We start from the raw sequence: 24,678 nt of genomic DNA on the forward strand, positions 1-24,678 counted from the left end.
GTAAATATGTTCAAGTAAAAAACAAATATATGAAAAAAAAAAAGGGGGAAAAAAATAAAAAAAAGGAGTACAGCTCTACCTAGATTCTTTCATTTGGTATACTGCAGAAATTTTAAATTTAAGATGCCATATGATTCAATTCAGTGCATTTTATCACTTAATAGCCACAAAACTGCTTTATAAACACAGATAATAACGAAGCACATGGCAGGCAGGTGCAAGTAGTTCTGCCCTTTCCCTTCGCAGTAAGCTGGAGTTGTGATAACATACCATGACAGAGCTGTTTTATAAGTGCCAGTACCACCACACCTTCTTATCCACAACCCTCTGCCAATGTGGCACACCCTTGTTTGATGGGAAATGTCACCTTCTGTTCAGTCATTCCTTGCTTTTCTCAAGTAATTATTTCAGCCTTGGGGTGACATAGCTAACATGCATCAAGGTTTTGCCTTTTCTACGCTGAAATATATGGTGGTGAGGAAAAGAGAAAGAATCCTGGGGCACAGGCAAGAGAAAGTTGCCCAGCACATCCTGGTTGCGGCTACACAGTGACTAGGGTGAACTTATTGCTAACACTCTGGGGGAAGTAGATGTCTAGGACATAAGTTTATCTTTCACCCACTCTTTTCCATTGTCTAGCATTTTGCTTTGTGTAAGCACATGGAGGCAGAGGAGTCCGATCTATTCCTCCGTTAATTTTCAGATAGATTAAACCCTAGTATACACTACAAACAAACATACCTCTACTGATGAAATGGGGGTAGTCAGGAGTTGGTTGGGCCTGTCACATATGACAAACCATACACTTCAGCCACACGTATCATAATAAAATGTTTGACATAAATATAAATTACAGGCATACCTTGTTCATCCAGACTCAGCTATTCATTCTTATCCTTTATATAAATATCTTATAAGATATTATTCTTATCCTATGGCTCATTGTCCCCTCTGATTCTTCTGCACTACTACTTGTGGCGCTACACCGTGAATCAATCAGCTTTGAAATATCGATCCAGTTTCAGAAAGCTGGGTCTGATCCAGCTAAAACCACAGGGAGTGCCACACCACCTCAGCTTGGTGGAGCATTCCTTAAGATGGATCCATTCCCTCATTTGGTTCGGAGGCTGGTCCCACAAACAGTCTGGCAAAAACAAGACAGTGACTCGGGAATGCGAAACCGAAAGGGGTACTGCTGCCTTGTAGCGTCACGAATGCATGGCCTCAGGGGACATGGAGATTTCCTCCGGCCAGTTACTGCTGCACACCTGCAGCTGTCACTGAAGGCAATCAGGCGGGCTATCACTGTTACCGATGAGTCACGGCCGGTAGCATTTGACACCTACTCTGTATAGACTGTTGTCTGTAGAAGTTGTAAGACTGTGAAGATCAGGTCTTGCCTCTTCAGATCTCTCGGCTGCTTTCTATCTATGCAGGAATCCCTGTCTATATCATCTATATCTATATCTATCTATCTATATCTAGGGTGTATCTATAGCAGGAAAAACGTGCTTATGCCATCTAGATTCCTGGAGAAGGGAAAACTGTCTATAAATTCAATTTTTGCTAGCTAGATCAAAGTCCCAGCAATCTGCTTCGCCTTATGTAAGAGCTGAACTTGTACTGTTAAAAGAACAATTTCTGGGGAAAACAAGGCAAAAGGGCTCAATAACAAAAGGTGGAGATTTTTTTCAGTATTATGGGCTCTGCTCTTTTCCTGTCAGTGTAAGATGGGCTGTTCTGTACAGGGTGATGAGATTTTTAATAAATGATACTGGGCTTTTCTTCTTATTTAACATTATGTTTGTGATGAAATAATGTGTAAATTCAATCCCTTTTTCTTGCAAAAATGACTTTAAAAAACATTCCTTTGCATTGGTATTGAAAGCACAAGATTTATCTGTTCAACTCTTGTGAACCTGTTGGGTATAGGGGAACAAGCCTTTCCCTGCAGATCCCACCACCTTCAATCAGAGATTAGCTGCTTTAATCACAGAGATGTGAACAGCTTGCATTCTCAACTTCTGATTTCCACAAAGCCTGTTTGTTTTACTTAAGGCTAGTTTACTACGCCCCTGTTGCCATGGAATTGCTAGGGAGCTAAGCCACACCTTTATGAACATACTTAGCACTTCCTGCACTGTGCAACCCTAACAGCAGTTGCCTATACTCCAGAGAGATAACTGGAGATAAAAAAGCATAAACGGCTCCATCTTAAGATCTTGGCTGGCTGGCAAAGCCAGTGCGTATCACCTGTCTTTGAGCTTTTGTTAAATAGTTCACACAAGGTTCTGGGGAAATGTTTACCATGAGACGTATTTTTCAAAAATACTTGATGCTTGGGGTACTGATAATACATTTCCTCCCCTTTCATCAGTTTGAATCCAGCTCGTCCATCGGTGGCTGCTTTGTGACTAGATGAAAATGAATGAATGGGTTCCTCTCAGATCCCCCTGGGCTGATACATACGCTGTATGAGAGTAATGGCAGGCTGGCTGGCAGTTCCAGCAGACAGGCTAAGGGTTCATTATATGTAACCAACCCTCTCCGTGCTCTGAGGCAGCACCACCGTATAATTGCTAGATCACTTGCATCCTTCTTTTTCTGGTTCATCTTTAATTTAAATTATTATATAAAACTATTCGTCAGTCCTGTCGATGTTCAGTATTTAAACAAATTTCAGAAAGTTGTTGTGACTGTTGGTTTAGGGGTTGGGGGGTTTGGTGTTTGGGGTTTTTTTTTGTTTGTTTTCTTTTTTTAACCATAGTATACCTAAAGAAAAAATTTTTAAACACACTCATTCAATACGACTTAAAAAAATAATCAAAGCGTGGCACTCGCCGCTGAAACTTAAGCTGCCTAAAAATGCCTAAAGCACATTGAACATTCATATTAGAAACGTTCTTACTGATGAATCATTCCTGTACTTTCAAAGATTTCCCCCTTTACCCTTCCCTCTGATTCAGGATATGAAACTATCTTGTTTTGTTGCCACTGCATACTGCAAATGGGACTTCAGGCTACCACCAAGTATTTCTTACCGTTTTTGTGACATGTTACAAATTATAGTAGCTGCTAAGGCTTGGGTGGATTGTAAGGATGATTAATAAGATGCAGTTACTAGCACAGCAGTAAGGTGGAGTAGGTGTGAGTAATTGTATTCTGTGGGAATTTAATCAGAATCTTCCAGCTCATGGGCATGAAAGTATTTTGTAATCACAGCAATTAAAAGAAAGGACAGAAAATCAACAGCATTTTAATGCAAGTTTCCTTCAAGATTTCTTTAAAGAGGAAAATATATTGGGCAGACAAATATAGAAAATTAAATATTGGGAATCAGTTACTTTACTGTTACTTTTGCTTTTCTGAGAATGAAACCTGCAGTACACATTAGGATGATGTAGGCTCAAATGCAATGGGAAAGTACTCATACTTTAAGAATTACAACTTGGTTGCACAGACCTAAAAGCAGTAGAGGAGACAGACAATGCATTTGAAGATGCATCTTCATTGCTTCAAAGGAACAGCAGTTTCCAGAATAGTCACAATATACTACTGGGAGGCAGGGCGAAAGAAGGAGGTTGTGAGCATATACATGCTTGGAACAAAACTAGTGGGTGTAAAATAACAACCAGTTTCATTTATTTGTGCAATTTATCTGTAGTGGCAACCAAAGCCCCAGTATGCAAACAGCCTGGGCAATGGGGGTGGAGGAATGTATTCCACAGCTCGGTAAAAATTTCATATGAAGCAATACCCTTTTACTGGGATTAGTGGCCTTTCTCAAGACTAGGCTCAAAGGGATTTACAAAACCACTGTATACACTCACCCAGAGTCACAGAGTAACTTCTTCATTGTTGTAAGGACAATATGCTGCATAAGATAGACTCGTTTTCTCTCTCATGTAGAAGAGAAAGCATCCCTTTCTTACAAGAATCCTAAAGAACTGGCAATATCTGGGTTGTGGATTAGGCATGCAGGATTACACGGTCTCAGTCGAAAAAAAATATTGTATGACCACTGACAAAAAGCATTAGGTTTGTTTTAGGAAAAGGGATAATTGAGCCAACAATTCTGCAAGTCAGGCCCACAGTTCCTGGTTTTTGGGCAACAAACATTTATTGCCAAGTAGTGCTAATTAATATAAAATTTGTTCTTCAGTCTCCATTTTTCTTTCCACAATACAATCAAGGCTAGATGACAAAAAACATTTGTCACATTTCAACAGGGAACTTGGCATGGTATTGGGCATGATGGTTTGTGCAATGGGTCAGGAATACTGAGGCAAGGGATGTGTACTGGAATGCTCTCAAACTTATAAACCTTCAGTTGCTGCCTTAATTTTTAACATGAACTAAAAACTTCAGCATGTATCAAGAAAGATTTGTACGGGGGTGAAACATTGAGGAGTTTACTTGATCCAGTGTCCTTGAGTGAGACAAAATCCAGTCATTTCAAGAGCATTGTTTATACACGAAGGAAAAATCAGAGCTCAGGGATCTATTTGTTTCATTTCTTTAGCCCTTTAGAGAATAAAGATATATACTGTTTGAACAACTTCAATGACTCCAAATCAAATTTCTAAGAATCAAAATATACCAGTTCAGTTTCCTAATCTATTTCCTAAATCAAAATATATCTTATTTCAACCAAGGCAATGTTAACGTTTAGACAGCAAACTCACCACAATACATGATTCCATATTACAGACAAATATGGATGTATACCTACATGCACATATACATAGATCCTTTGTTACATATTCATTTTCATACCTCACCTTTCTGCTTCCTCGGAGTTTTCAACTTTGGGCCAAAGGCAGACGCTTGGTCTGTTCCCTTTTACCATTTCTGGCTTCCTCAGCTTTCCTTCGGTTTATATTTTTTTATACTTTCTCTCAAGTATCTGAAAATGCAGAATATTAGCTGAGTATATAGCAATACAGAATGATCAAAAGTCTGTAGAGATCACAAGTTTCCCACAATAGTGTTACAAGTATGAATTAAGTAATACTTAACACATTCATAACACAGTCATCACTGTCTCCCTCTTCCCCGCAGTGAAAGGAAATGACACTTCAAAGAAAAACTGCCTTAATAGGGTGAAATTCACACCTGCTATAATGCCATTATACACTTATTACTTTTACATTTGATTTGAATATGACTCTCTCACTTTTCTACCAGCAGTACACAGGACCCTTTTTTTAGGATGACTGCCTAGGAGATGTGCTCCTTTCACATAAATGCTTCTTTATGATACCTTTCCTCCACCCCTCCCAGCAATGCCTTCCTGTTTAAGCCGCTTCATTCTGCAGTCAGTATACCTATGCAACTGTTGCTCCTTGTGTAGCCATTAATAATTGCTTTCCATCTGGATTATGCTATTGTCACCTACTCTACATATGGCTGCACCTTAAAAACATAATAAAATGAAGTTATGTCAGCATAATAAGGATTACTTCTGAACTGCTTGACTCAAAGCAATTTATTTTTTTCATATGTCATTTATGAACTACAAGTACTACATAGAATAGGTGTTTAATGTCTTATCTTTCTGTCTCATTATCCTTCCTCTGTGTACACATGTGCCAACACACGGCCACAGTGGCAGTCCATGTGCTTCAATTTGATATCCTTGGTATAACAGAAGGCATGACTGGCAGAATTCTCTGTGACGATTCAGAAAATCAGGGTACCTGCTCCTACTCGAAAATAGTGTGAAATTATATTTTAGCCACAATTCAAAAGGTGTGCCAAATGGGGCCTTTGGAAGGGGATGAGGATACGCTTCCATTGATTACGAATGTAGAAAAGAACTCGATGTGTATCAAGTCAACTCCAATGGCAGGCTTATGTCCAAAGCTGGATGATGACTGAATTTTTCCTAGGCCATGCAAAGATCCCAAATGTGATGGAAACCACATTCCTGCAAAAAAAATCTCGTATTTCTTACCGTTTGCACAGTTTCTCAAGAAGTTTCATTGTGAGATGACATAGGTCAGTTGCGAAGGCAGCATTCAGCACATAGCTAGCTTGTTGCATTCAAGTTCAACTATTGCTTCCTGCTAAGCAGACTGAATAGAAATCAGCAGATAAAAGATTCCAGTGGGCCTTGTAAAAATTCATTTACTAGTCCTGAATAGTACATGGGTGAATTTCTGTTGAAAGCTAAAGCAAGAAAGGAAAACTTTTATTGCCGTTATTTTAAATAAATTAGTTATATTATATTTCCTGGACTCCGTATCCATTCTGAATAAAGAATGCATTGCTACTGTCACGCTTGATGTACCCTACTGCTTTGCACTATTTAGATGCATTTTATTCCACCACGGTAAGATATGCAGTGAATGCAGGTTTTAAGGATATTTGTAACACTTGCCTTCATTGTCATTTTGAAAATTCCAAAACTATGTGCTTTGCCCGTGGCTAAAGGGTAGGATTATATTAATGAGACATAACTGCCATTTAATCACTGCAAGACCACACACTGGCTTCGGAATTCAGTGAAGTATGCTCTAAAAAGATGAAATTAGTGTGTAAGGCCTTTAAATAGAAATCATATCATAATGCATTTGTGTTTAGCCATAAAATTGTGAACCTCTTATAAGACATACTCTGGAAGAAGGTAGCAGCACAGTATCCCATACCAGTGCTCTGCAGTTACTGTCTTAACTTCCAAGCAAATAATAAGTGCCATCAACAGGACAAACATCTCATCGTGGATTTTCTCCTAGGGACTCATTCAAATAATAATCCATACTCATTTTTATGGTGTTCAGGAAATAGTAGAAGGATGTAACATTAAGCTGCACCTACACTACTTTTATGGTAGTCTATATATGGTAGCACAGTATGGACCACTATGGATCAAACACCATTCAGATTTGCATGGTCAGTCTTAAATGACTAACCTCAAATAAAGAGATTCTTGGTTTTGTTTGCTTTACAAAGCATTATAGAAGAAAACTCTGCTCAACAGTTGCACAATATCTTTTGGCTTCTCTTTCTCTTTGCTTCCTTCGACTTAATTGTAATAATTCTCCTTAATGTCTTGGGAAGATGACAGTCAAATTCTACCCAATGATTAGACTTTTCCCCCAGGTTTGTGTGTTCTCTGGACAAATTTGAATTTTTTACCCTGAAGAAGAATATCAAAACAAGTAGATGTATCTAAAAAATACAGGAGGCATGTTCAAACAGTAAAAAGTCTCACACTTCATATGCACTACAAAGAAAACCACAGAATAATAGACATATCCAATTTTAAATATAAAATATGTATGTTTATGTACACATAATAATGACATGTGGGAATCAGATACAAGGCTTTCATAATATAGAGGTGATAGACAGAAGCCTTGAAGAGTCCATGGATATTCTTTCCCTTTCCCTTTTTAAACAGGCATTTTTCTTTACAGCCCACCCAGAATTGGGTCACCTTTGAAAGTGTTCTTAGGCAGTGACTGCGCAATTCACCCAAGGCAAGAGGACAAACATACTGCTGTGGCACTGCTGTACAGTTTGTCTCAATGAGGCAGGACAAGAAAAGGAGTATTTCAGCTTGTTAGGGAAAAAGAAAATCTGAATCTTTTGTCTTAAATTGTGGCTCCAAAAAACTGAGCAAAAAAAATTCAGTCCATAGGAACATTCAGCATTATCAGCATTTGTTAGTGGAAACACTACATCACATATGTTAAATAGTAAATGTCCATTTATTTGCTGAGTTTACCTTTCATCATTACTACATTAACCCTTACAGCTGAATAATATGGTATTGTCTGCTTGAACATTTTTTACTACGTAGATCAGGGTAGTCAAGCTGTGATCCAGAAGACAAACACAATTCACAACTTAATTCAGCTCTCATGTGGTTAACAGCCAATGATTTTTCATATTTTGTGTGAATTGTAACTAGTTAACACAAATACATACTAATAGTTGGCCTGGCAAAAGCATTTCAAAGATCTATTCAGCCTCAGAATAAGGAAAATGTTTCCAGACTTGGTAATAGATAAAGTTTACTTTACGAACAGTTTTGTCAGCTGAAAACAATAACACATCCCATCTACTTGTCAGAGCTCCTACAGCAGAAAGCGCAGCCTTCTTTGGTGTACCGTCAGAAAAGGCAGGTACACATTATTCAGTTTCCTTCAAAGTTAGCTGCTTCAGTTTAAAAGGCCAACAAAGACATTGTATGACATTTGGGATGATTTTACCCACAGAGTACTAGGGAACATTCATAAGATTCTTTCTGCTGCCAGAAGTGCTCAGTAGTTCTGCTGCTTAGAACCGCTCCAGATGACAGGAATGAAAACACAAGTTACGGGTGATAGCATATTCAATAGGCTCAGCAGCGTTGCTAACAGAATGCTGGATCAGAGTTTAAGAAACTGTTAAAATCATAGTAAACTAATACGTTGCTCTGCCACTTTTCATCTTATTGGGCATAGTAAGTTTACTCAAAACTGGCTGAGGGTATTGAAGTCTCTGTATGTCTTTTTTAATTGCATTGTATTACAAGGGAAAATTTTAAAACTTTAATATAGATATGATACCTAAGTATAAAACTTCAGTGGTTTGATTTGTTACCAGACAACAGGCTCACATGACTACCTGCGAAACTGAATTGAATTCTGAACTTCTGTTCAGAAAAATCTTTAATTTGACACTTGCCTGTTCAAGCAAAACTTCTTGAGGTTAAATACTACAGCTAAGCTGGTCTGACAGCTTGCCACTGCCAGAAGTGGAAGGTCCTTCTTGTCTCCCCACTCCTCTTTCCCAGTTTCACATATTCCACCTCTTTGTACCTGCTGTGGTTGTGGTCAGACTCTAGCTAAGCCAATGCAACTTGTAAAATCACCAGTAAAACACCTTTTTGCCACCAAGCTGACTTTGTTCTACACAGAGTCTGTTACTGCCACAGCCTACATAAATAGAGGGGCATACAGTCAGGAATGGAAGAACTTTCAGCAAACCATAAGACTGGCCAAAGCCATCATGCAACATCTCTCTTATTACTTACACAATACAAAAAACTGATTTTTGTTTGTAACCAGGAGCTTAAAACTTGTTTTGGCTAGTAAATTTTTTGGGGAACTTTCAGAAGCCTTGACTCCCTAACTATCCTTTAGTTAAATTAAGTTGCAGTCTCACAACCTTTTTCTTTTGGGGGTTGGTTGGGGCTGGAAATGGTGTTTTCACTTTAAGCTGCTTTAGCAAGTACTGCTGTGAAGAAGAATGATCATGATATTGTGCCCTTATATGATCCTTCCCACAAATATAACGTTAGTATGAGAGGTGACATAAGAACAGACTTCCTTAAGGAAGTTCCTTAACTGAAGTGTTATGGCATACATCCTAATCAGTTCAGTACGGACCATATTTATCTAAAGACATAACTTATTTACTTCAGATGCATGTACAGAAGGAAACAAAGCAACAAAGTGAGATTAAACAGTAAGCAGACAAACTCTTCATTAGTTAATGGGTCATGCACTCATAGCTTGCTAGCAGTATTTTGAAATACCCACAGGAGCTATTTCAGCTTCTGGGTCTTTCAAATTACTTTCAGAATTTTACATTTTAAAATCTTTTGAGTGATAGCTAAAGCACACATTTAACAGCTGAAGAAAAAGAATAGTACAGCACTATCCTTAAACTTTTTATACTATTGATGTATGAGACAGAAACTGATCTTGGACAAGAATGTCAGTTTGTTTCCCAGAATATCACAAAAACCTGATGGTATGAAGGACAGATCTTTTCAACATATCAGATGCACAAGCATATGTATTTTAAGTGTTCCCCTTAGGTAGTTCTGAACACGCATCTATAGCAGTATGTCAGACATACCCTTTTGAACAGTTGCTTTCTTTAAGTGTAATTTTAGTCTGCTATGAAGTGATTCAGGTTTTCAAGAAGGGACTCCAATCTGATGGCTGGAACAGTCATTTTAGAAACATCCTGTACTTATTTGTTAACCAGCTTTGCTCATGAGTAAATACCATGCAGCCAGCTTTTTTCCTCTCCATCCCACCTTTTAATAACAAAAGCAGCCTCAGGCCGTCAAGTCTTCCCCATCACCTGTTAATCTCCAGGAAACAGCTTCTTTCTCAATTGTTGCTTAACTAATGCAACATTTAACACTCCAGATGAATCACCACGGAGCTACTAGTAAGCTTTTGACTCTACTGTCCCTTCACCCCCACAATACTAAATTTACTGATGAAAGTGTCAGAACTCAGATGAGCTCCACTTTGAAAGGTCATTCTAGAGCCCACATTTGCCTCTGATACTTTCTTACCTCTCCTTCCTTTGAATCTGTTCCTAGATTCTGGTAAATGAATTCATTTCTACGATGTAGTTCATTCTGCTTTTCAGAACTCATGACAGCTGTATAGTTTTTGTTCTTCTTAGCTGGAAAGCTCCTAGAAAATTATTTTGAAGTTTAGGGATTCAGGGTTTAGTATAATACCTACAGTGATTCCCTGCAGGACATTATTAAACATCAATGTAAAGTAATCTCTTGGTAGAGGCACTGAAGAGACAGAAGTTCCAGTGAACAGAAAAGAATTTCTCTTTCTCATCCAAGCTTAACAAGAAACTACAAGAAACTCCCATGGATGATGGAAACAAGAGGACAGAAGGATCAATGGATTTGTTAGGAACCCTTTCCTCAACAACATGCGTATGTATTTATATATATACACACACATATATATAAAATGTGTATTATATAAGTACATATACACACCTTTTCCCAAGCAGCTATTCAAAAGGATGGCCAAGGATGAAATCCGTTGATGTTTTTGCTGGAGTTCTAGCTTGTTCCTGTGCATTATTTCCCCCCCACAATTTCGTCAAGCAGAATGGCCTATGTGTAATAGAAATAGCGTCAGTCAGCAAGATCTTGTCTTCAACTCTTAACGCTTATAACCAGCAAATAAAATGACCCAGAAATCAGAAAAGGAAATCTCAACTTTTTTTTTGCTTTACTTCTATCCTTGTAATTCCTCACTATCCCAACCAGGAAGAACATGTTGTCTTTCAGGCAGCTGCTGTAGCAGTGGTTTTCTTCAGTTGTGCACATGATCTCGTCTGCCCTCCCCGAGGAGCGAGGCTGTGGGCTGCGTTTATTGAGCAGCCTCTAGTGGCTCACCGTAGGAGCTACCCTAGGCTGTCACCACGTGCTGCAGCGCGTACCTGCTCGTACCCTGCACAGCGCTGCCCAGGATGCTCTTGACCACGTGCTGGCCCACGAACAAGGAGGGAGAAAGACAGCAGAAAGATTATAAACCAATAACATTGACCTCTGTGCCATAAAAGTTGCTTCGATCCTGAAGTATTTACATTCTGGTAATGGCTTACAGGAAATGCATAAAACCAAAGCAAAGAAAGAAGAAATAGCCACAGGGGGTGTGATTTGTTCCAAGTGCAGTGAGAGGAAGAAAAAAAATAATTTTCTGACAATAATATTTATCTTGGACTTTATGTAATCATTCTTCAAAGATGCTACAAATTTCCCATACTAAACAGATGCAAAATTTCCAAGATATCTCATACTCTAATATGAAACTCTTCTAGGAATTCCTATTCCATTCACAACTTCAAAAATCTACAATTTGTGAACCTACAACAACAATCTAGTACACATAGCAATTGTTCACCAGAAAACTAGTGCACTATGAAAGTCTTTTTAGCTGTCCTTTCATTTAGTCAGAATAGGTAGGTATTGGAGATGTTAGAGTCACAGACTAGCTAGACTCCTTTTGAAATCTTTAGGAGGCATTAGGTGAAAAGATGGAGGCTTAAGATATGCCTTGAAGATCAAAATTAAGCTTATTGGGGACTGATAAGCCCCAGTTGCTTGCCTTCTAATTATACACTATTAGGAGTCAATTTGTGATACTGTGTCAGAACTCATTAGTGAAACAGTATCTGACCCATGTAAGGCAGGCTACACACTGTGGAGCAGTATCTTGTAGAGAATGAAATTGCAAGGGTAGTAACTGACCTCTCTGCTATCCGCATCCAGAGACTGGGTAGTAAAATAGTCCTGTTGCTTTTCTTCCACATATTCACCTTCACTGCAGTGGCTGATGTTTCCCTGAAGGAAGAGTATTACATGTGTGAGCAGGATGAGGCAGCACACAGGAAAGCAGCCAGTGAAAGAAATCTTACGTTTCAAATCAGCATCTCTATTACTGCCTCTTACTGCAAAAACTACAGCGCTGAGCTATTCACACAGTACACGAGTATCCTTCCTCGTTTAATAGGTGGCTCGTAGAGAACATTGTGCCAGAAAGATCAAAACCAAGTACAGAGATTTCACAGATAACAATCCCAATTCGGTTCTTACCATATAGACTCATCAGAACAGTTTGATTTAGCCATCATTTTGCCCATTCAGGAAACCAACTGTGGCAAGGTACTTCAGAAAGGCTTTTTTTACTTTCTGCTTATACTATATTCACTGTCAGCACCCCAAGTACACCAGTAGGCCTTAGGTGACCAGACTCAGCTCAGCTGGAGCTTCCATCCATGTAACAGGACAAGAGCCCATTTCAGCTCAGCCCTGAGCCCTTTCCTTAGCCATGCTGTACATGTATCTGTGCCTTAGGTAGCTTGTCTCTTTGCAGTGTGATTCCTGGCCCCATCTCCTCCTGCTGCTGACTGGATCTCCCAGAACGGACCCTGGTTTGTTAACTTGCTTCATCTGGTGCTGCTGAAGGATCACTGCACACCCAAGTCAGGTATTGCAGGACTAGCCCTCGCCCAGCAAAGGGGCAACCTGCACAACAGTCACCTGTACCTCCAGGGCTGCTGGCCGCTCCCAGACCCACAGAGCAGCCCCACTCATGCTGCTTCTTGACAGGGAGCTCAGGCCAGGAACAGCTTCTCAGGCCTGGGCTGAAATAGGGCTCCTGGACCAACTGGCAAGGGCTGTGGTGGAGCCCCCGCGTGATGCTGGCTGGAGCAAGAATGGCCTGTCAGTGCAGCAGGTACCCTAGGTACCTAGCTCTGGGCATAGGTTCCATGTATAACTTATCTTCATTCTGCACATTTGATGTCTTCCCCAGTAGCACTGAATACTGTATTTTAAAATAAAATAGAAAAATACTAAGTGATTTGTGGTTACAGCCTGGAGGCAATGCTCTTCTTGAAAAATAAATATTACAATAATCAAGCTCTTCAGTTTTGGAAAGCAAGAAATTATCATCTTATCTGAGACATTACCACTGGCTTCTTACTGTTGAAAACAGAGAATATTTACAATACACATTAATTTTAATGGTTACAGGTAGAATCAGATTATCAGAAATGTACACTCACCATGTGAATGAAACTCATCTGAGATATCCCTTATGTCAACCTCTGAGGATGTTTAATTTTTGTAAATAAATTAAACTGTAAAGGTTAAAAAGAATAGAGAAGACAGAATCAGACACTTCTTGGAGGATGAGTGAAAGGACAGAGGCACAGGTTGCAGAAAAGGACATTCTGATGACATACTAGGAGATGTATTTTTCACCATGAGGTGGTCAAATGTCCAAACGTGGACCCAGAGAGGTTGTGAAATCTCTGTGTTGGAGATATTCATCAGTCAAGACTTTATCAGACAAGACCTGTGTAACTTGATTGTACGCCAGAAGTCTCTCCCAAACTATATATTCTATAATTTTTCTATTAGTAAAATCCATAAGAATGATTATATGCAATAACATACACTAATATTTATTCCAAAGATAAATTAACGTGCGTATCTATTTTCCTGAAATATTTCTTTCTTCCAAAATATAACAGAACTGTATTTTATAAGTATAATTTTCTGGATTAGGAAGTAAACTGAAACTTGTACTTACAAAGTGCAGAAAAAAGTATCTTCAGATGTATAATTAGTGCTGTTCTTTTGTGAGGTAGGAGATTACCAGAATTCATCACCTGGCTCCTGTTGTACTAGCGTAACTGGTTTACCCAGTATTTCTGGGTTTAGTTCATAGGTAGCACTGCTCAGGATAATTTTTAGGAACTCTCAGAGGTCAAGGGTAACAATCAATCTGATTATTTCCAGCAGGCTCAAATGACTTGATCATGTTGTCATATGAGAATAAAATTTGTTGAGGAAATTTAAAGGTTATATTTGTATTTTGTTTTGAAAACAACACATTATTTTTCTCTTCTGTGAAAGAGCCAGGTAGATTTCAGGATAAGTCTTGGAGAACTTCTGTCACAGGCACTCAGACACTGAAATAAATAATAAACCATAAAAAAAGTTAAAATGAAGGCTTCATAGGGATGAGCTTTCAATGAGAGTAATGTATCTGTTAGTTTACTGAATTTTAGGCTGCTGCTTCTACAGATGTCATACATGGAATCAAAAGCAGCCACTGACCTTGCTTGTAGTTGAGGCCAACCTTGGAAGCACAAAGTCAGTAACTTTTGAACTTTATAAATCTTGGATTTTGTTTACATGTTTGGAAAGTACAAACAAAAGAAAAAAATCCACCTTTTTTGCACTGGGAGGAAAGAGCGGGGCATCATTACATGCATCAATTGCTTCAGACCCGAAGTTAGTTCTCACAATGAGGCCAGCAAAATTCTTATTTTATGTCTGCATGTCAAACATGTCATGAATGACCAATACTCTTTATATCCTAGAAAGGAATCCTCAGACTCTTTAAACCTCTTGCTAGTATAAAAAACTTGCTACTATAAATGTGTTACTATATCGTATTCACACGGTTCAATTCTGAGCAAGCCGTATGGGGGAATGTGTTTTATGTGAGAGTCTTCACCTAAAGTTTCTCGAACCTCAGTGAAATTACAGAAAAGATTAATACAAATTGCCCTTATCTGACTAGGCCAGGAAACAACCAAACAATCTGCATATACCCCCAGTACGGCTACAGGGGTCACTCCCACCTGCCTTTGAGCTTCCCAAACCAAAACTGCATCGTAACTACTTTTACCTTTCTTCCTGTCTTACTCTTTTCTTTTCTTACAAAGGATAGTAAGACCCCTTTACCTTTTCCTTCACCGGCTTAAGGCCAGAGCTATTTCCTGTTCTGGTGGTAAGGGAATAAGCCCTCTGGGCATCCCGACAGGTGATGGTGCGGTAACCCGAGACAAGGCCATTCAATAGGAAGGCACTGCAGCTCACTGCATTGATAACAGCACCCTCCAAGCTTGACAGTCATCCATTTTAGCTAATCTCTAGGTTTTAAATGAGCTGTACAGGAAAAAAAGCTTCCAGGTGATTTCAGATTGTCCAGACAATGCTGGCAAGTACAAAAGAACACAGGCATTCACAATCTGAAGTACTCCTCTATATATCTTTTTGAGTATAGTAAGATAGTGCAATGAAGTGTGATATTTGGTCCTTTGTTATGGGTAAGAACTGAATTACTTTGTAATTAGCCTTGTGGCCTTCCTGTTGATAGTTTAGAACCTGAAAAGTGACAGAGCAGCTGTGTGTACACATAGATAGGCCTTCTGTTATGTTAATTTGAGTTACATTTATTTATTTGGTCCTGATCTTCTTCTGAGATTCTTCCATATGAAGTCTGTGATGTAAAAGAAATAAACTCTTTCTTCTCAGAATATTATCCAGTACAGCTGAGTGTTATATAGATTGCTTTTCAAAATTCCCCATAACCCAGTCTGTATGTTCATTCACACTTCATGAAAGTTTGAAACCATACTCTGCTATCTCAGTGTATCTTATATTTTGCCTTTTTGTCTGGTTAATCTCTCAACTAATGGTTTATCACATTCCAAAAATGTTATTCTCCAAATTTTCCTTCTGACAGGAATACCAGTTTCCATTTTTTCTTTTTAAACTTATGTCAGAAAATTCAAAGCTGAACATTCATGACTCATAGAAAACAATAAAAATGAAAATGGGACTCTTCTTTACCCACCATTGGAACTCCAAGTTATTATATGATTGCTTTTCTCCCCAAGATCTTATGTTGCACATACAAGTTTTACATTTAAACATCTGGTAAGGCGGGAAACCTGGAACATAGAGTATGTTCTCTCAATTATGAGGTCTTCCCTCAGCTGCCTCCCTTTAGTGAGTTTTTCAAAAGTCATCTGCCACAATACGTTCTGGAAAGCTGATAAACCAGTTGAGATTCAACCTCTGCTATTGGTCATGGCCCCTTAAGAATCAACCGTAAACTAACAGAAGGATACAATAGGAAAAGATCCTTGAACCATTAACATTTAAGAGCTGTCAAGAAACCTCAGTTTCATTTCTTCTGCCACTTAATTTTTACATGGAACTTTGGGTAGAGCAGTAAACATCTGTGCCTCAGTCTTCTCCATCTGAAAAACAGGTTTTGTTTTCTTTCACTAGGACCAGTTTTGTAAGCATGAATAAGTAGTTCAGAGAAATGCTCTGAAATTGGCATCTTGCCTAGGATATTGAAAAAACTGGAGAGCCTTTATTCAGCCATCTTCAGTTCAACAGAGAAATTCTAGCAATGAAGAATCTTCATTAGAAACCAACAACTGAAATAAACCTTCCTATTACTGAAAGATTCCTGCTTAGGATGATAAAATATTTTTTATTCATAAAAGCAATACTACTTGGGCAGCAGCACTGTGAGTTAGCCTACAACTCTCCACAGATTTGGTTCAGCCAGTAAAGGCAAGCATCAGGTTCTGTTTCCGTGCACAAATAACAGATATCTGCTGCAAATCTGCTGTGCAAGATGACCAGCTAATGGTATGCTGACAATGGCACAGGAGTTACAGACACAGTATCAAACATGACAAGCTTGCCAGGAATGTACTAACCAGAAAGTGCTCAGATCCAACATACCTAGACATTAAGAGCTTTTTCCTAGTGACTGCAAGTATACATGAAGGAAGTGAAAACAGGAAGGAAAGGATGTAAAACACCTTCAAAATGCTGTGCTATTCTTGACATGCAATGCTAGAATTCCGGGACACAAAAAAATTATTTTCTATTCCTTCACCTAGGGCTGCAGCTTTCCTCATGAACATCATATTACAGGGAAGTAGCTACATAGTTTGCTGGATCAAGTTGAGAGCAGCTCGACAAAAACCCAGAGGCAAAGCCCAAATTCAGATTACAGCCTCATATGACAGCAAACACTGATCATCAGAGTGGATCAAAGGGATCTGTGGCACAACGCCTTGAATTTTACCAAGTATATTCCATGATCTTTGTTCTGTTCAAGGATTCTGGATTGCAATAGCTTTGTAACACAACTGACGTTTCCCATCAGCAAGCAAGCCCTCGGGTAGGGACAGAGAAGATTACGCTGTCTAGATTTTATTATCTTTTCCCAATCTAGCCAGATATTTCAGCAGTCAAAACTTGCTGGAACTGACTTTTATGTTTTGATGATCAATCTCCTGAAAGTTAAGGTGTTTGCATATTAGCTGCTCTTTATTACGTTTCTGTTGCCTTTCAGTGTATCTCTGTTACCTTGTCATGTTTGGAATACTGAATACTATCACACTACTGAATATTGAATATTATCGTGTGAAACGACGCCTTACCAGCCCCTACTCCCATGCTACTGTCTGTTCAGAATAGCATGATCTCACCTTTCCATTGCTTTTCGTTTCCACAGGCCAGACACAGAGGAAGTTTTATAAAGCAGTGACATGCACGCACTGTTTATAGGATCTGCCTCTGCCACACTGAAATGTGGTCCTCTTGAAGTGTAAGTCAGGTGCCTGAAGGGAGGGAACCAGAAACACAGACATCCGAACACAGAGAGTGGAGAAAACCTTGTCTAATTGAAATCAGAGGGAAGAATTCAGGTAGGAAATGTAATTAGCATACTGAAATTTGGCAACAATACCTGGATTGAAATTCTACTTTCACAGGGAATCAGGGATTTTTGATGACCGCAGGCAGGAAAAATCCTGGCTTTGCCTTTTTCTAAAAAGCTGCCACTTTCATCAAAAAAGCCAAATCCAATATTGTCAGAAAGCCTTTTTTCTCCAAACTAAAATTTACATGAAATAGAAAAACAAAACAATTGAGGTTCTATCATTAAATTAAAAATTTTAAAAAAAGTCTATGTAATTGTATCAAAGCCATTGTTCACAAATCTACAAGCTTTCTATCATGTATTTTTTATTTTGTTTTTACATATAGTTTAGAACATGTCTTTCTACAAAAATGTTCTAGTAAAAAAATAATTTTCACTAAGATTCTTCTAAAAAGCTTGTAAGAATTGATTGGCTTTAACAGAGGTCAACACTTAAAGCTGGAGAAATTTACGTATTTCTTGTATATTACCAAAAAAGAACCACCAACTGGTTCCCCAGCCTCCCTGTAGAAAGCTCCAACACCTGGACAGCTCCTGAAAGTTCCCTTTCCACTTAAGACTGGCTCATGGCTGAAAACTGCTTTAATACCTATCACTGAAACTTTTCTTTCTTCAGAAAACTACCGTTATATAAAAAGATGACTTGGATATTTATAGTAAGAATGGCCAAGGTAATGATAAAAATGTGGGAAAATCTGACTCAGTTGAATTTGACAGGGTCAGATAAAAGCAAATATAAGCAAATATAGACTTCTGAAAATAAGCTAGTGAAAGGTTGTTGTTGATGGGGAGAGGATGTGTATGGCATGGGATGGGAGGGATGGAGCTGTCACTGTGCTGACACAGAAATCGTCCTTGTCATCTTAAATCGCTGTGGACCTGGACCCTGACTAAGGATAGCGCAGGCTACCTGAGAGACCTGTACCCTGACCCAGGGTAAATAATCACCTCAGGAAAATAGGGATCTCAATTAATGTCTTATAAAAAATGATGTCATACACTTTATACAGCACAGTTACTAACTTACAAAAGATACTCAGCATATGAAAGACTGAATATATATTAACCATCTAAAAATACAATTAGAATGTTAATTATAAGGGCCTTTTAACCGAGGTTTCTGTTTCTAAAATTAATTATAAGAGCCTTTAAATTGTTGCTACTGTTTATGTTTACATACATAAACTTGATGCTCTTTTTGTTATATTAATTTAGAAAATATAAATGACTTCAGGTTTACACAGAAATTTTGGTTTCTGAAACTTACAAAACCATGATGTCCGATTATTTTGTGATGATAGACTCATATCAATGAATATGACTCAACTTTTAGCATCAGGTTTTTCCAGTACAATATTAGTGTGACAATGAGAGAATGAAACTCAGCAACCTCACAGAATCAGGATTGCCTGTCTAGTTTTCTCTTCTAAACTGAGATAAAAATAATATCACTTATAACCTCTGACCATTCAGATGTTTTTATGTTACTATCTTTATACCTGCTATTAACTTTATTGGGACCCACATACTTTTTAATATGAGTATGCAGAACTGGTGTTATTTTTTCATCAAAATACTTCAGGTGTTTTCTTTCCTATGCCCATAACACATATCACCAAATTACCAGAAGGTAACTAGTCACAGGGATGCATGAGCTTAGGGTGCTGATAAAAATACTGTTTCTAGGTATACACCTCATTTCTTCTGCATAAAGGTTCAGCTGGCTTTAAAAGATCAGCCCCTGACCTACCCTAGTTTCAGAACACCTTGCTACAAACTGCAATCTAGGAGGTGACCTGAGAGTGGCTTTGCAGTTCTAAGTAACAAAAAGGCTAAGCTAGATGTGTAACTTGCCTCTATATTCTTTCCAGAGGTTCAGCACAGCTGCTTGTGAAGCAGCTGTGAAGCCTGTGAAGCAGTAGCTGTACTGCTGCAATTTACAGTCTAACACCCTGAAGAAAAATATCACAGATTTTGGTGTTCTTTAACATGGCAGGCTGTAAAATACAGAAAAATATGTCCAAAAATAAGCAATAATCAAGTGTTAATAGCTGTAGCATCCCTGAAGACCAGTAAGGTGGAGAGAATGGGTGTGAACAACTGCAATCACCCAAAGAGAAGTGTCCCTGCTTGTGAATTCGAGCTGTCAGTCATCCTCTGAGTAGAGACAGTAGCAGATACACAGGTCTAGAGACCTTGGGAGCCAGCTGAAGCTAGGTTGGACCAGACCATTAAAACAAGGCCTGAGGCAAAGCTAAGAACAGAAACAAGTTATTTTCTTCTTATTTTATGCCCATATGCACTAGTTTATGTGTAAAAACTAGTGATCACCACAGTGAAAAAAGAAAGTGTTATTTAGAGTATCTACTTAATAATTCCTCTGGTGACCTGAAACTTTTAAATCCTCAAAAGCTCCAACCATTTTGTCCAGCCTAATTAGGATTCTGACAAAAGATATTTCAGCTGATTCTTTTAATTTGCATCCAAAATTAACACAGAGGGAAGAGCGACCTTCATTGCTAGCCTGGCTAAAACTGCTGTTGAAGCAAGCTCTTCCCAACAGCAATTACTCACTGCAACAGACATGTTTTTACTTACAACCTCAAATCCACCAAACCCTGCCCCAAGGGAAGAATAGCTACCCCACCTGTCAGCATGCAAATATGGTTGGTATGTTCAGTCACATTCACTGGAAAGCTTGTGATCCCACTAACAAAAAGATGAAGGTTTCTTATTACTTTGAGACACGTTTTCAAGAGATCAAAACAGTGGAACAAAGAGATACTCTAAAACTGGGAAACCAAATCTGCAAGATTTCCCAATTCTATGAAAGATATGGAGAAGCCCTAGTAAAAAAAAAAATATCTTTTTAGAGCTTCTGAAACCTAGTGCAGCCTCCAGTTTCTGAAACCTAGTGCAGCCTCAGGCTGTTAACTCAGTCTCATCCAAAATGCAAAATTGTTTTCAGGTGACACAAGCTTCATGTTTTTAGGGCATTTCATAATGTTATGAAATAATTGCTTATAAAACCAGAACCATTAAATAATTTCAAAAGTATTGTTTGAGCTAAATTAAATAATATTTCTGTCATCATTGCTTTGTTCTTCTTATTTCTTGATATCCCAGGCTATTAGGCTGGGATATTCTCACAGGTAGGAAGTGCTAGGGAAGTCTGTCATCCAAGATCTGGGAAATGAAACGATTAAATACACGGACTAATCAAAACATAATGGACTAATCATAAAACTAATCAGAATACATGCAAAACAAATTTTGACACTAGTCATAGACATATTATATTTTAGATCTTTCAAAAATGCTGTTAAGATCAGTCAGAGGTTCTGCTAACATCTTTCTTTTTTGCCCTCACCTCACCCTTACATTTACAGGCCTCTCAGGTTGGTCCTCCACGGTTGTTTTCACCTGCTATCCCAACATTTCCAGCTCGACGCCAGTTTTTGCTGCTTGTTTATTTATTTATGCCAAAAGCTGCCTTTCACACTATCCCTTAAACCTAGAAAACCCTGCTCAAAATAATTAGTACTCAACTTAAAATCCAACCTCAAGACATGTTTTTACTTTGATGCTTACAGTAAACTGCCAGTTAACAGTTGAGAGGAAGATTGCATGCAGGGAATTTTGATACCATAAACACTGTTTACTTCCAGCTTCAGGAAGTCTACTAGGTATGCAAATCACTAGACTTGTTGCTTTGTGTTGTTTCTTGTTTCTTCCATTAAATTAGTTTACTACAGCTACTGCAACATACTAAAGGAAATAAATCTCTGTGCATGGTATTAAGAACATGAGACAGAAAGTTGGCTATCGCTGTCTCTTCTGTTTGATACTGTGGTTGTATTAAGTAATATCCATGTGCCAGAATCAAAGTTGCCTAATTAACATTTATACTTGTGGTAGCGCTGTGCACAATTAACTTTTTTTTTTTTTTGAGACCCATACCAATTTCAGCTAAATTTAGAAGCAAAGTTGTTCTTTTCTTACAGCGGTTAGTGAGATATTGTAAATTTTACTTTTACCTGCCTTACTTTGAGAAAGGAGTTGAAGGACCAAAGCCTGCTTACTTCAGTCCTCACCCCATATCCCAAGGGGAAAATTCAGTCATCTGTAAAACATGAAAGGAAATGTAATAGACCAAACTCTATCAGATCAACTAAGCTTCACCATAATAAAATAATCTGATACTGTATTATCCTGCACAAAAAGGAAAATCACCAATCCCTGAATTTTATAAGCCAAAACTCAGTTTATGCCTGATTTCTAATGTATTTTCTGTGCATACCATACACATACACACTGGGAAAGGGCTGCTCCTCATCCTGTGAATGTACACCATTTTTGAATATTTTCAGGGGAATGTATAGACCTGCAGAATCTAGCATGTTAGCAAATTCAGACTCTTCCAAATGTTAATAGATCAAAACAATTCTTTTAGCATTACCATGTTAATGATTAACAATGGAAGCATTACCTAAGAACATTGTCCCAGGAAACACTGGCCCAGAAGAGAAGAGAACTCTTTATGGTTTGCTATGTGAAAAATACCTTGATAAATAGCTTGTTAGGAGACTCTGTGGAATTCCCATCTTAGTAATAGGGTTAATAGACATGAAAGCTTCCATAACTTTTCCAAAAGCATATGTTATGGTCTACACAGCAATAGGTTGAGACACAGTTTACAGATAACAACCTTTATTATTGCAGTAGTAGCTACAGAGTGTTAAAAGGGTGATTCACAGATTTGTTTTGTAGTTAGAAAGACTATTCAATTTATGTATGATGTCATGCATTTATGAGGACAAAAGGCAAGAAAATAGACATACAAAATGCTGAGCAGAATTAATCAGTTCTGTGTCATAGTATAGCCTCTGTTGTCAAATGCTATGTGAGCCTGTTCTCATTTGCAAATTCAAGCTATGACAGAAGGAAAATTTATGAGATAGTTTTACAAAACACAGGCTTAGCAGGACTTGCACTAATGCCTCATTGATACAGTAGCTCTAACCCATCTTTTTGATCCCTCTTCTGATATTTTAGATTGTGAGCTTCCTTCTTTTAGCACCAATATGAAAAAGGTGCTGTAAAACCTCTCATTGGGGGACCTGAATGACTGAAAGATGTGGATAAGGAAATAAGGGAGAAACAAGAAGATGGATGTAGGAGAAAATAAAAGTTTAAAAAATTACATATAACTGTCAGGAGAGATACACAAAGAGAACTTGTAGATACAAGGAACAAGTACACCAAAAATATCAGTGGAGTATGATGATGTACATGAGAAAGACATTCTAATGGGAAAAGAGCTGCTATAGAATCAGAAAGTCTTGATTCTATTTAAAATTACCTACAATGGTTCTAAAAAATCCTAAAGAGGTTACTTAATCTACTACATTTTCTGTCTGTAAAATCAGAAAGAATACTTATCTGATAGGCAAACACAGGAATACAAAAACCTTATACATGTGTAATAAATAAATATATATTAAAAAAGTAATCTTAAAACCTATTAAGCTTCATGTACTGAAAATGAGATTTACACAGTTGCCTCCAAACACCTGTTCCCATACAGCCAGCCCTCTGTACAGCTGCTGACCAGTGCTGCAGCTTCCCTGCTCTCCCCTCATCTCACTGGCAGACAGACACCTGTCAGTCACAGCCCCAACCCAAACCCCCCAGCCTACAGCCCCAGCACTTTCCCACATCATCTGAACTAAGGCACCTGTGCTATGTGATCTATGGCACGAAGACAGGCTGCTGTTCGCTTGAGGAGATCTCCTGTTTATGGAGCTACAGATGTAACATGCTACAGAACTGGAGAAATTCAAATCTCTAGGTTGATGGAAGCATCTTTTGAACCAAATATTTGGGTAGATCCATGACACCAGGACAAAGTCAAATCTCTGACTCAGCCTATTTGACAGGGGTTAAATGAGATAAAAAGTGTTGTCACTTACTTTTCCTGAGGCTTTTTTCCTATTTGCTAGTGGTGTCTTGCTTAGTTACAACTTCCTGTGTTTTTTTTTTCTGGGAAAAAAAAGGATTGAAATAGAAAAAAATATATAATTGGAAAAATACTGTAAATTAAATGTTATGCAGAAAGTAAGCAATTGTAGAGAGCACTATGTTGCCCAACAGCAAACAGTATTCACAGCAGAAAATTCAAACAGGTGTAGGCAAACAACTAGAGAAGAATGCAAACACAATTATATACCTAGAAGAGTAATAATGAGAACAAAAGATGTATTGTTAATAAAAATGGAAGTCAGACACTGAAGTAAAAAATAAATATTGAGTGAATGAGTTCAATAAAAAATAAAATAAATAAATAAAGCACAGCACTTGGAAATGTAAACAAAAGGAATACTGAGAGGAGAAAATGTCACCAGAAAGAAGAAATGTTGAACAGAAAAGATTAACAATGGAAAAAAGTAATTGAGGGCCATAGACTGTTTTCCAGATTGCTCTGGAGACTGGATTGGAAGATGGAAGATGAAGGTGGGGTATTTATACCACATAAAGTTAAACCTTTAGTTTAAGAAAATCAATTGGGAAAGTCATCTCCTTATTTTTTAACATAGTTGACAGATGAATAAGGTACGTCTCTAAATTGCTCCAGGAGACTTCTTCCTACAGTTTAAACAAGAAGTCCAGAGGGTGACAAGTGGCTGAGCCAAATTAACAGTTCTTGGAAGGAGGGCATCCAGTCCTTTCTGGCTTCTTTTTCTTTTCTCCCCCATCTTTCTTGTATTGCCTCTGGAGTTGTATCTGATTGATTTCAAGGTCAGGCAACAAAACTCACTAACCTGGCAAAAATGTGCACCTTTGGAAGGTGTGCAAGGGT

The 24,678-nt window shown here is 38.2% G+C and overlaps 1 long non-coding RNA gene across 3 annotated transcripts; it reads right to left on the minus strand.

The window, feature by feature from the left end:
* Nucleotides 1–5,824: 5,824 nt before the first annotated feature.
* On the minus strand, nt 5,825–18,028 carry LOC121097910. Of its 3 annotated transcripts, none has more exons than XR_005831123.1 (8): nt 17,847–18,028; nt 17,587–17,718; nt 13,866–14,247; nt 13,336–13,410; nt 12,017–12,109; nt 10,757–10,876; nt 10,307–10,430; nt 5,825–5,929 (listed from the first exon to the last, which is right to left on the minus strand). It is a non-coding gene; the product is annotated as an uncharacterized LOC121097910 (long non-coding RNA). The 3 variants fall into 3 exon arrangements; XR_005831122.1 differs by having other exon boundaries at nt 10,757–11,252; XR_005831124.1 differs by lacking the exon at nt 13,336–13,410 and having other exon boundaries at nt 10,757–11,252.
* Between the last annotated feature and the right edge of the window lie 6,650 nt (nt 18,029–24,678).

Source organism: Falco naumanni, chromosome 15 (genome assembly GCF_017639655.2).
Source record: "Falco naumanni isolate bFalNau1 chromosome 15, bFalNau1.pat, whole genome shotgun sequence".
NCBI lineage: Eukaryota > Metazoa > Chordata > Aves > Falconiformes > Falconidae > Falco > Falco naumanni.